Source organism: Enhydra lutris, unplaced genomic scaffold (genome assembly GCF_002288905.1).
Source record: "Enhydra lutris kenyoni isolate GAN:26980312 unplaced genomic scaffold, ASM228890v2 scaffoldscaffold39, whole genome shotgun sequence".
Taxonomy (NCBI): domain Eukaryota; kingdom Metazoa; phylum Chordata; class Mammalia; order Carnivora; family Mustelidae; genus Enhydra; species Enhydra lutris.
In genome coordinates, this window is record NW_019154123.1 from 7,204,524 (window position 1) to 7,217,939 (window position 13,416).

The window sequence follows — 13,416 nt, forward strand, 5'->3', positions numbered from 1 at the left end:
TCCTTGAATATTTAGTAAGCTCTCCTCACCTTGTGAAAGCCATAATCTCATTGAGACTGACAAATTTGGTTTAATGCCATGATGTAATAGACTGTAATTGAAATAATAATCCATTAACCTTGACTTGTCTTATGTAATTTTCTATAATATCATTTTCCTATCATAAAAGTAAGAATAATACTAATTAAAATGTCCTAATTTTTAAAGTTCCACAGTGATATTTAAATCAGAAATGTATATAAAACAGTGGCTGCTCATTAATAGAGAACTACAGTAGCATGATGATTAGATTGATTTAGAGTGTCTGCTTTTCTATGACATTCTTCCAATTTATTTTTAATGTCTCATTTTTGTAGCGAAATTTTGGTGAATTTACATGGAATTAATTAGATGTACTATATATATATACATGACACAAAAGCTGACTATTGTGTATATGAATATGACAGAATTACAGTAATGCTATTTTTATGCCCAGTGTTATAGGAATCTCCAGATACTGTAGTTTTAATTTTAAATTCACACTGCACTCTAGTGGGGAAGTAGATCAATGCAAAATTGTTCTTATGTTGGTACTTTAAAGTAATTACATAATACAGACTATTTACAGTTCTAAAATTGAAATGTACAAGAATGTTGTGATCTATAATTTTCTCAAAAGTGAAATGCTATAAATGTAATTAATGTATTATGCATAAAATTGATATATTTAGTATTTGGCCATTACAGTAAAATATGATTTTTTTCTACATTAATTTTGTAAACAGAGGAAAATTGACTGCTGAAATAGTTTACATGATTTCTTGCAGCGTATCTGGAATATCTATATGTATCTACATAGATGTAGATATAACTTATACTATGTAAATCCTAATTTAGGGAAGTGTTGAATAAAACCCTCATATTTTCTACCAACAAGAGAAAAGAATGGTTAAATTTCTTCCATAAACTTCAAGAATGATGACTAGATTTTAAAATATTTGCTTATTGGGCCACCTGAGTGGCTCAGTCAATTATGCATCCAACTCTGGTTTCAGCTCAGGTCATGATCTCCATAGGTTGTGGGATGAAGCCCAGTATTGGCTCTGGCTCTTCACTCAGCAGAGGCACTGCTTGAAAGATTGTCTACTTCTGCCCCTTTCTCGGCTCATGCTCTCTCTCTCTCTCCCCTTAAAATGAATAAATCTTAAATAAAATATTTGCTTATTTTATTTCATTTATGATTCTAATTTCAAGAAGCAACTTCATTGAAACATTGACCAATAATTGTCATCACTAGAATCACCTTTCATATACCTAATGGCTATTTTATTTTTTAAGTTATTTCAAATTAAATGAGTCCTTTTAAAATCCGTTTACAATATTGTCTCTGGAAATTTTATTCCAAGTAACCAGTATCCAATCATGTAAAAGTAGTATAGTATTATTTTTCCAAGTATTATTTTGCTCTATCAATACTTATTCAAGATGTTCACAACTTTTCTCTGATTTTTAACATGACCTTTGAAAGGTTTCTTCAGAATGACATCTTACAGTTGTAGTTATGAGATTATATTCTCACAAATAAAGATTAAATCTTTGTTATATTTATTTTTACTTTCTTTTTTATTGATCCAGTCAAGTAAAGTCATACAAGAATGAATTACAAACTCTATAAGGATTTGTATAGATTGTACAAGTACAATTTCTCTTTAAGTGAAATGGTCTAGAATTCCATGTCTTCCCCAAAAAGTACTTTTTTTTTCTTAATAAAATAATTGAGAAAGTTCTTTATAATAGACTCTGTAAAGAATTTAATATCAGTAGATTCCTCTCTTCAGAAAGATAATTTTTAGAACAAACTTTGTCTTACATTTGAACAGTATTTAGATGTTTGCTTTTATTTTTTCAAAGAAATTGATTTTGAAAGAAATAGATGAAATGTATCATCTTTTATCCTTGTATAAGTACTATCAAAACTCAAGGAATTAAAGCAGCTTATCAATTGAACTTATGAGTTCTGTTTTTTTTGGTAGCTATCTGTTATCCGTTTGAACTATTCATTTCTCATATCCATAGATCAAATATTTATTTTATTTTCATCTAATGATAAACAACTGCTATATACATGGTTATACCAAGGTTTCTAAAGGTATTTTTAGTGTTTGCTATTTAGTTATGCCACTCTTAATGGAAATCAGTCTGTGATAAATGTGTTCTATATGTATAAGTCCCTGTTTCATTTAAAAAAAATTCTATGGCAGGAGAAACCATTGAAAAAACAATAATCATTGGGGGGCTAATGCCATTTATTACTATATGATTTTATGGGCCATTTGTAAGCCCCCCCTTTTTTAAAAGATTTTATTTATTTATTTGTCAGAAAGAGAGAGAGAAAGAGCACACAAGCAGGCAGACATGGAGAGAGAAGCCGGCTCCCTGCCGTGCAAAGAGCCGATGCGGGACTCGATCCCAGGACCATGGAATCATGACCTGAGCTGAAGGCAGAGGCTTAACCCACTGAACCACCCAGGTGTCCCTGTAAAACCCCTTTTAACGTATGGTTTATTATGCTCTAAACTACCTGTTGGCAGATGTTATCTACTGTCACTTCAAAATATTGTAGAACCTTAAGATTCTTGAAGATTTTCAAGGATTATCTTTTTGATAAGGTAGCAGATCCGAAAACAAGGGCAACCATGGGCAAAACGACGGAAACTGGCTTAACTTTGAAATAAAACACTGAAATTATCGTAGAAAAAGTTTTCACTCAATTAAATTAGGTTTGTTTGTCAAATAATATACACTCCTGTAAATGCTTCTGATTTTATATTAATGGTTGTTGATTGTTTTGGTAGGGTTGAAACACCAAAAATGGAGTTTCTGAATTCTTTATTACATGGAGATTGGTTGGATAACGTGTGTGTGTGTGTGTGTGTGTGTGTGTGTGTGTGTGTGTGAATAGCTAATTCTTCATCCTGATTGGAGCTTATTGTAAATAGACAAAAGGCCTCAGTTGAGGTGTGTTAAATTTTTCACTAATGGGTTTGTTGGTCGGTTATTTAATAGGCAAATTAAATTTGAGAAAATATCTTGGAACCATAGCCCATATTGGATTTGCAACCTTTTCCTGTCTGTATTTCATTTTCAATTCATATGCAGGGCAACTGGAAAATTCTGGGCCTTCCTTTCAGGGATGTGAGTCTTTACACTTTAAGTTCACATAAGGGAACTGAGAAGAGAAGAAAGTGTAGTTTTTTTTAAAGTCTTATTTTTGTTTAAGTAATCTCTACAGCCAACATGGGGCTCAGACTCATGAGCCCAAGATCAAGAGTCACTTGCTCTTCTGTTTGAGTCAGTCAGGCACTCCAGAAAATGTCATTTTAAGTGAGTTTGAAATACAGAGCCAAGATAATGGGCCACACATGAGGTGGTGATCCTTTCCCTCACCCTCCCAATCACATAATTTATTTTTTCTGCTTGGAGATCAATGAGCAAGGGATGAAAAAAGAAGAGAAGCTTCTTTCTTAGTTCTTTCCCAGTATACAGAAGTTCCAAAGATATTCTGGCTTGATGCCTCAAGAAGAGAGAAAACGGTCCCTGACCTTTCCCCAATCTAAAATAAATAAATATTTTATTTTAAAATAGTTTTAGATGTGTAGAAAAGTTGCCAAGTTAGTAGGATTCCCATATATCCCACCCACTCAGTTTCTTCTATTGTTGACAGATTAGTATGGTCCATTTGTCATAACTAATGGACTAATAATAATACATTAATATTAATGAAATTGCATATTTTATTTAGATTTTATTATTATTATTTTTTTTACCTAGTGTTCTGACTCTCTTTCAGGACTCCGTTCAAGATGCCACCTTTCATTTACTTTCTTTTTAAAAATTAACATATAATGTATTATTTGTTTCATGGGTACAGTTCTGTGATTCATCAGTCTTACACAATTCACAACACTCACTATAGCATATACCTTCCCCAATGTCCATCACCCAACCACCCCATCTTTTCCATTCCCCTCTTCTCCAGTAACCCTCAGTTTGTTTCCTGAGATTAAGAGTCTCTTATGGTTTGTCTCCCTCTCTGGTTTCATCTTGTTTCATTTTTCCTTCCCTTCCCCTATGATTCTCTGTTGTTTCTCAAATTCCTCATATCAATGAGATCATATGCTAATTGTCCTCTGATTGACTTATTTCGCTTAGCATAATACCCTCTAGTTCCATCCACGTCATTGCAAATGGCAAGATTTCAGGAGTTTTGATGGCTGCATAGTATTCCACTATATATGTATACCACATCTTCTTTATCCATTCATCTGTTGATGGACATCTAGGTTCTTTCCATAGCTATTGTGGACATTACTGCTATAAACATTTGGTTACACTTGCCCCTTCGGATCACTACTTTTGCATTTTTAGGGTATAAATACCCCGTAATGCAATTGCTGGGTTGTAGGGTAGCTCTTTTTTTTCAACTTTATTTACTTTTAATATTTCTTTTGGCTCCTCTGGGCTGTGATAATTTCTCAAACTTTGTTTCTGATGATCTTGAGAGTTTTCAGGAGGAACAAGTATTTTGTAGCATGTCCTTCATTTTTTTGTCTGATGTTTTTCTCATGCTGTGACTTGGGTTATGTGTTTTTGTGAGAAAGACATGTAGAGGTGAAAAAACATTCTTAATATGTTATATCTATGTTATATCAAGGATACATGCTGTCAACATGACTTATCACTGCTGTTAGCCTTGATTACATAGATGAGGTAGTGTTTGTCAAGTTTCTCCACTATAGAGTTACTTTTTTCCTCTTTCCATTCTTTGTTATTTAGAAATATGTCACTATGTGTAGTCTGCTCTTAAGGGATAGAGGGAGTTATGTTCCATCCTTCTTGAAGAAGGGTTATCTATTTAAACTATTTGGATCACTTCTTTATGGGGGGGTTTGCATCCTCTTGCCCATTTTAAAAAATATCAGTATGTATTCATTGATATTTTATATTTAAAGTAAAAAGTATTCTATACTTTGGACTATAATCCAATAATATGGCATTTAGTTGGTTGTTCCAGCTTTGGTCATTGGGAGCTCTTTTAAATGGCTTCTCTGTCTACTCCCCAACTTTTGATTATTAATAAGTTGGGTTGCACCAAACTTAAGGTCCATCAGTGTTATGACCTGTTACCCTGGGGGTGGTGTGGGGAGGAAACGATCAGCAATTTCCAGGGCAGCCTTAACACCAAAAGCTGGTACTTTGGTTCAAGTAACATTTCAGCTTCTTATTCAGAAGCTTCCCAAGTGGGTCAGAGCAATGTACTATAAATCAACTTTAAGAACCCTGTTGCTTCCCAGGAAAAACATTATTTTCACTTTTATTTTCTCAAATTATGCTCAGAAACATGGTTTAATATAGCTTACTAAAGATGAGTTCTCTTATGTACCCCCCTTTTATTTCTATGATCATAGGATTAATTTAAACTTTTGTCTACAAAATTTAAACACACACACACACACACACACACACACACACACACACACACATGCACACACACAAATACCTAATTCTTACAGTAATCATCCCTAGAATAATGCTAATCCTTAAACCTATTACATGATACAGCCTAGATCCACATTATTTTGTAAAGCTATAGACTTTCTTAGTGTCTTCAGTGGTTCTGAGGGATAGAGGTTAGATGGGAAAAAAATTAATAGGTAAGATAGTTTGGGTTCCATGCTGGTTACCTAAAACCTATGTAGGACCACTGAATTTTTTTCTCACTGAAACTCAGATGAACAAAATTTCCCTTCCAGAAGTTAAATGATTGTTTTACGATATTAGGAGTAAAAAATTAGTTTTGCATATTACCTCCTACTTTGGAGAGTGCCATTTGAAACATGGCTGTTTTCTTGCAAATTCTATAAATGTTTTGCAATGTCACACCCCAGTCACAAGAATTTATTCAATATTTCCTTTTTTTTCTAATGTTCATAGCCACATGGTTAATGTACCTTACTTTTTAGTTCCTTTAAGAGTTGTTATCCTTGCCTCTCCCTGCTCCTGGTGCAAAATTAATTGTTGACTTTGGGGACCTAGTCTTCAGTTTCTTTAGTGATCAGGGAACCCCTCATGCATAAGCAAATAAATTTCATAGACTTGGTAGAAAATTTCTTTTCCGGTATTTTCTCCTACTAAATTGTTGGCAGACATTCTTATTTTATAGGTCAAAGTGGATATGTGAATCAAGGAAGAAAATGTTTCCTTCCAAACATAGACATGTATTTATTAAAAATGATATGTCACAATAGCTCATGTACTGGGACTATCTGTGTAGTTTGGCTTAGTTCTGACAAACCTACCATTCATTCAGTAGGATATAGGTTCTCTTTTTTTACTTATTTCTTTCAAATATATTGATTTAAAAAAAAAAGATTTTATTTATTTATTTGACAGACAGAGATCACAAGTAGGCAGAGAGAGTGGAGGAAGCAGGCTCCCTGCTGAGCAGAGAGCCGGATGTGGGGCTAGATCCCAGGGTCCTGGAATCATGAAATGAGCCGAAGGCAGAGGATTTAACCCACTGAGCCACCCAGGTGCCCCGCAAATATATTGATTTTTAAAATAATAAATGTAGTAAGTGTTCATCATGTAAAGTTTTGAAAATGAGGAAAAGATGTAGAAAAAAAGCCAACTGTAATCTCACCATTCAAGATCAACTACTATCACTTTTTCTAAGTCTTATTTGTGTTTTATATAGTTGTAAACACTTGTAAATTTACATTTGTTTTTGTTTAATTATATAGAAAGAATTTCTTATGTTATAATTTTTTCTAATCTGTTTTATTGGCTATACAATATCACAGTGATTAAATGCACCATCATTTACTTAATCTTTTTCACTAAATAATATTTGAGATGAAAGAGTTTAGAAATATAAATCAGCTCTAGAAAAGGAAAGTTTGAAACATTCTGAATACAACCTGGAGCAGATATTTAAATTGCTTTTTTTAGATAAAATAAGAAAAACGAATCTGTTTAGTATATATTTTACTTTAAACAAAAATTTTGTAATCATTTCACAAAATCTATTTTCTTTTCAATATGGTCACTTAAATTATATGTATAGTATTTTGTAATAGGGTAAGAAAGATGAAGTTTCCTTCTTAAAAAGAGGTTAACATATTTTAAATAAATTGGTCGCCCCCAAAGCATGGATTATATACTTACTCTGTTTGGAAATTAGATACTTCAATATTCTTTTTTATTAATTAAAAAAATTTTTTATAAACATATAATGTATTATTAGCCCCAGGGGTACAGGTCTGTGAATTGCCAGGTTTACACACTTCACAGCACTCACCATAGCACATACCCTTCCCATTGTCCATAACCCCACCCCCTTCTCCCGACCCTCTTCCCCCCAGCAACCCTCAGTTTGTTTTCTGAGATTAAGAGTCTCTTATGGTTTGTCTTCCTCTCTTCCTACCCCCAAAACCCCCCACGTTGCATCTCCACTTCCTCATATCAGGGAGATCATATGATAGTTGTCTTTCTCTGATTGTCTTATTTCGCTAAGCATGATACCCTCTAATTCCATCCATGTCATTGCAAATGGCAAGATTTCATTTCTTTTGATGGCTGCATAGTATTCTGTTGTAGATATATACCACATCTTCTTTATCCATTCATCTGTTGATGGACATCTAGGTTCTCCCCATAGTTTGGCTATTGTGGACATTGCTGCTATAAACATTCGGGTGCACATGCCCCTTCGGATCGCTATGTTTGTATCTTTAAGGTAAATACCAAGAAGTGCAATTGCTGGGTCATAAGGTAGCTCTATTTTCAACTTTTTGAGGAGCCTCCATGCTGTTTTCCAGAGTGGTTGCACCAGCTTGCATTCCCACCAACAGTGTAGGAGGGTTCCCCTTTCTCCACATCCTCACCAACATCTATCATTTCCTGACTTGTTAATTTTAGCCATTCTGACAGGTGAGGTGGTATCTCATAGATACTTCAATATTCTTTTTTTTTAAAGATTTTTTTTATTTATTTGACAGAGAGAGAGATCACAAGTAGGCAGAGAGGCAGGCAGAGAGAGGGAAACAGGCTCCCCGCTGAGCATAGAGCCCGATGCGGGACTCTATCCCAGGACCCTGAGATCATGACCCGAAAGGAAGGCAGCAGCTCAACCCACTGAGCCACCCAGGCACCCGATACTTCAATATTCTTTAACGGATTTAAGTACTAGGTGTTTGCCTTGATTTTGTAGGTAAATTTTGATTGTTAAAATTATTTTGCTATTTGTTATCTCATTCATATGATGCCAAAGCCCATCTTCTTTTTTTTTTTTTTTTAAGATTTTATTTATTTAGTTGACAGAGAGAGATCACAAGCAGGCAGAGAGGCAGGCAGAGAGAGAGGAGGAAGCAGGCTCCCTGCCGAGCAGAGAGCCCGATGCGGGGCTCGATCCCAGGACCCTGAGATCATGACCTGAGCTGAAGGCAGACAAAGCCCATCTTCTAATGAACTTCTTATCATTATCAGTAAGCTGAATAATGTTAGGAACCATTCTCATTTTGCTTATCAGTTTATCTCCAGCACCTATGATATTGCCTGCCATACAGTAGGCAATTAATAAATGCATGTTAAAATGATTGTTGCTTTCCTCTGCCAATATTTTCAATGACAATAAAATAAATCCTTGAGAAATCTGGAAAATTGGAATGGAGAAATCAAATTTGGACCATAAGAGTTGTACAGAGTCCCATGCAGTGAAAACACAGAAAAATTCTAGAAAGGAGACATTGTTTTAAGTAATTTCTAAATGAATAATAAAATATATATATTGCAGTAGTTAATTATTACTGTGTCAAAGCCAGAGGTACTGGAATTGTCAGTGGCCCTTTTCTCTTGGATTTGAGTATACAAAGCATTTGTTTATCCCAAAATAATATATTCTATTGCGATCTATAGTTAAGTTACACTTTTTGTACCCTAATTACGAAGGTATCTTAGGTATTCAGAATCTCTTTTGTGTTCCATGTATAAAATACAAAATTTTAGGTATTGAAAAAGTTTCAGCATTTTTGTATTTATAGGATATATCCATCCAGATGTAAGTGCCTTTACTTAATGGGCAAGGAATAGAAAAATAAAAGAGTGTTACTTAGTTGAATAAAAAGGGAAATATCTACTACATTAATACATGCTAGAAAACAAGATGATGAAGAATTTGAGGTTTGGAGATTAATAAAACTGCTTATTCCACTGTACCATTTATTTGCTGTGTGACCCTAGCCAAGTTACTTAACTACCCTAAACCTTAGTTTCTTCACCTATGAGACAGGAAAATCTATAGTGCCTCTTCTGTTGTCAAATGATTGAGAGAAATAATGCATGCTAGACCTTGTCAGGACTTTAACCCACTATTTGACGTAGAAAAACCGAAGTGAATATTTCTCATTGGTATGCCATTAAAGAATCTATCTACTTTTAGATGGTATGAAAGCAATGTACTAAAAAGGGAGGAAGTGGAAATTTTTGAATTCTTATTATCTAGAGCAGCGCTTATTTGCTGTCCACTTCAATACTAGGAAAGAATCTAGGAGTCTCGATCAACCTGTTCATATATTCCTTTGCACCCCTAGATTTCACATGTGCACATGATGGAGAAAGTGAGGCTGAATTTTTACCTGATGACTTTGAAGAAAAACTGGAAAGAGAAAAGAAACATACCAATTTCACTTTGTGCAATGTTTGTAACATTCAGCTGAATTCGGCAGCTCAAGCGCAAATCCACTACAATGGCAAATCACATCAAAAGAGATTAAAACAACTGAGCAATGGGATGCTGAAAAATGACAATGGTAAGTTTTTCAAAAAATATACTCAATTTTACATCATCAACTTAAGCTGTTTGTGTACCTGCAGATGTAAATATAAAGGAATAGACTAATCTATTTTTAAAATCAGGACAGCACGTCAAGTAAAAGCTTTATCAGCCCAGTAGATTAAATTAAATAATCTCCCACAGCATTTTGGATGAAAAGGGGAAATTTTGTTTATTGTATATATTTAATTGTATTACGATTGTGATCACAACCCTCCAAGATATTTGCTATAATTTGAAAAAGTTGATGTTAGAGTTCCTTGAAGTTCACCTTTAATGTAGTTTTTTGGAAATGGACATCCTTTTAAATTTTATATAAAACAATATTTAGAGTTGTTTTTGCATGTGAAGGGCTTCAGTAGGTTAGTGAGATTGCAGTTAAATTTTTGATTTTTTTTTTTTGATTTTTGATTTTGATTGAGAAAAATACATATCTTACAAACTAGAGGTTTTAACATAAAGTATGATCTGTGAATACTTACAGATTGTTTAAATTGTTAGTGAAAATTCATGGTTTGTTTAATCATTTTGGAATATTTTTGAAAGTGTGGATTGAGTTTTGGAGTAAACAGATTTAAAAAATAACATAAAGATGCACACTGGGAACAAAGGCAACTTCATTAGAAAAAGCCTGGAGAGGTGAGGGAGAGGAGGAATGGATTCCTTTGGAAAGCTAAATCAATAGCAAACAAAATGTTACAATAGTGTATTCTGGTTGGGTGCTTCACGTTTGATAAATAAAATATATTTTGTCAGAATTTTAATGGTATTTAAAAATGAAACTGAATTTTGATCTGTTCTCATGGCTTGCCATCAGGGAGATTTTTAAATGTAAATTTTGTAGTTTGCTTCAAGGCTACCAAATAATGAGAAGAAAAACAGTACATTTTTTAAGATGGAAATTATTTCTACCTTGCTTTGTGGTTTTTAGTATGGATAAGCTAAAATATTCTAATAAAAAGGACTCCATGTTTCTCTTTCTGTTGTATGGCAAATAGTTAATCTTGGATATTATTTGTCAAAGGCGTGTAAAAACAAAAACAGTCATCGGAAAATAATTGATAATTACTAAATTCTATGGGCATAAGATGAACTAGTAAGACAAAATGTTTTTGCTTAGGTCATGTTTAAAAAAATATATTTCACAGCCTCTATTCTGAATTTCTTAATCTTATGTTTGACATTTAGGTAAAAACTTCTTAAGCACAGTATGATTCAATTTCAAGTTGTTTTTCTTTAAGTCTGTATTGTTAGAGGTAATGGTGCCAGCTTTGGTGTTTTCCTTCACCTATGTTTATACTGACAAACCTCTTTTGGAGGAATCATAAATGATATCATAGAAAGAAACCAGGACAAAAGTCAAGCCTGGCTTAGAAACTCAAATCAGAGCCAGTCCCAGACAAAATTTAGAATGGTCAAAGGTTTTCAAATGCTAGTAATAGGAATGAGTTCCCTCAAATTGATTTTTTTTAAATCATTTCATCAGTGCATTTATAATGGGCTAGCATTGTGGTAAAGTCTTTATATGCATTTTCTTATTTAATTTTCCCTTACAACCACAGAGATGTTGCCATTATCTTCTTCTTATAAATGTGGAAATTGAGGATAACATCGATTAAATAGTGTGATGAAGGTCACACAACTATTAAATGGTCAAACTAGCAATCAAACTATATACCTGCTCTTCTGAAGTCTACTGCCTCCTCAGAATGAATATTCTGCAGAAAATGTGCCTTTCTTTACTCAAAGAGAGAAATCATTTTCATAGAACCTAAAAAAATGCTATCATATTTCCAACAATGCATTGATCAATATGGTGCTTAACAAAATTTATTGCTACATTTTCTATTCATATTTTTCCCCAAGGCTCTTTCTTGTAAAAGTCATTAAAAACAGCCACAAATTAATAAGAACACCTGGTTTGGGTCATATTAGTTTGACCTGGGATGACACTTCATAGGAGTGATGACCTGTATCTGCAAGGGGATCTAACCATGGACAATCAACCTCACAACTGAGTTAGTACCTTACATTTATATAGAAACATATTATTTCTTATACATATCCCTTAATCTCCCCACTCTAAAAGTGTGCTTTTTTAGACCTGTTCGGAGTAAGAAAGGCTTATATATCTATAGATATCTATAGATATATATATAAGATATATAAGATCTATCTATCTATATATATAATATACTATATTATATATATTATACTATATTATATATAATATATATATATTATATATTACCGTTAATAGATATATAAGGCTTGGATGTATAAGATATATATAGATATCTTGATATATATAAGATATATATAGATATATATAGATATATATCTATATATATCTTATACATCCAAGCCTTATATATCTATTAACGGTAATTCCTTTATCACAGAGAAACCAAGCTAAAAATGGAATTCCTAAGAATAAAGGATCCTATAAATTCTTCATTGAGAACATTATCATATTTATTTATAGAAAGATATGGAAATTATTTTATTCTTCTTGAATGTGCATACTTGTGAAATGGACTGCTATAACCTGCTTCCATTTAAGAAAATCTTCACTTCAGGGCGCCTGGGTGGCTCAGTGGGTTAAGCTGCTGCCTTCGGCTCGGGTCATGATCTCATGGTCCTGGGATCGAGTCCTGCGTCGGGCTCTCTGCTCGGCAGGGAGCCTGCTTCCCTCTCTCTCTCTCTGCCTGCCTCTCTGTCTACTTGTGATCTCTCTCTGTCAAATAAATAAATAAAAAAATTAAAAAAAAAAAAAGAAAATCTTCACTTCAATCTGGATTTCAAATGGTGAATAATTAAATGTAGTAGTGTCAAGAAAGCAATATGCCAATAGATATGTTTACCTGAATTCATCCAACCTTTTACCTAATTGATTTATTTTTAAGGATGCAAATAAAATAAATAATAGACCTGGAACTAATTATTATTATTATTATTAATTTGGGATTTCTAAATGGAGGAAAACATACTATCATTTCTGTCTTTAATGAAGAGTATTGTATAATTACATGCCTTAAAGCATATCCTAACACACACTGCAAAGAACAGGAGTGAACAAGTTAGACAATCACCACATCTAAAATTTGGTTTCTGTATTTCTGAGCAAAATAAGGCATTTCTCATGTCATCTCACTTATTAGAGAAGATGACCATCTGAAGATCACAGTGAAAAAATGTACTATGTGTGCTAACTAATTAATAGACCCCGTCCGGCACTTTTTGTAGAAGTCATTATATGGAATGTGTGTGCTCCAGTCTTGGGTTAATGCTGTCCTGAGTTTCCAGTGTCCCTCCTGCTGAGTTGAAGCATGCCCTCAGCCAAAGGAAGCTACATTTCCTGAACTTGTTCCCTTGTTGCGGGGGCAGGCTGCAAAAATCCCAGCTCTTTGCTTCAAAAGTGGGTGGACAACTCTAAGAGGCCATTCCAGCTTCAGATTTGCAGATGCTACTGTGGCAGTGCTATCAGAGCCTCACCTCACCCCTGGCCCAGGCCTGCTTTCTTCATGCCTCACAGGTATAGA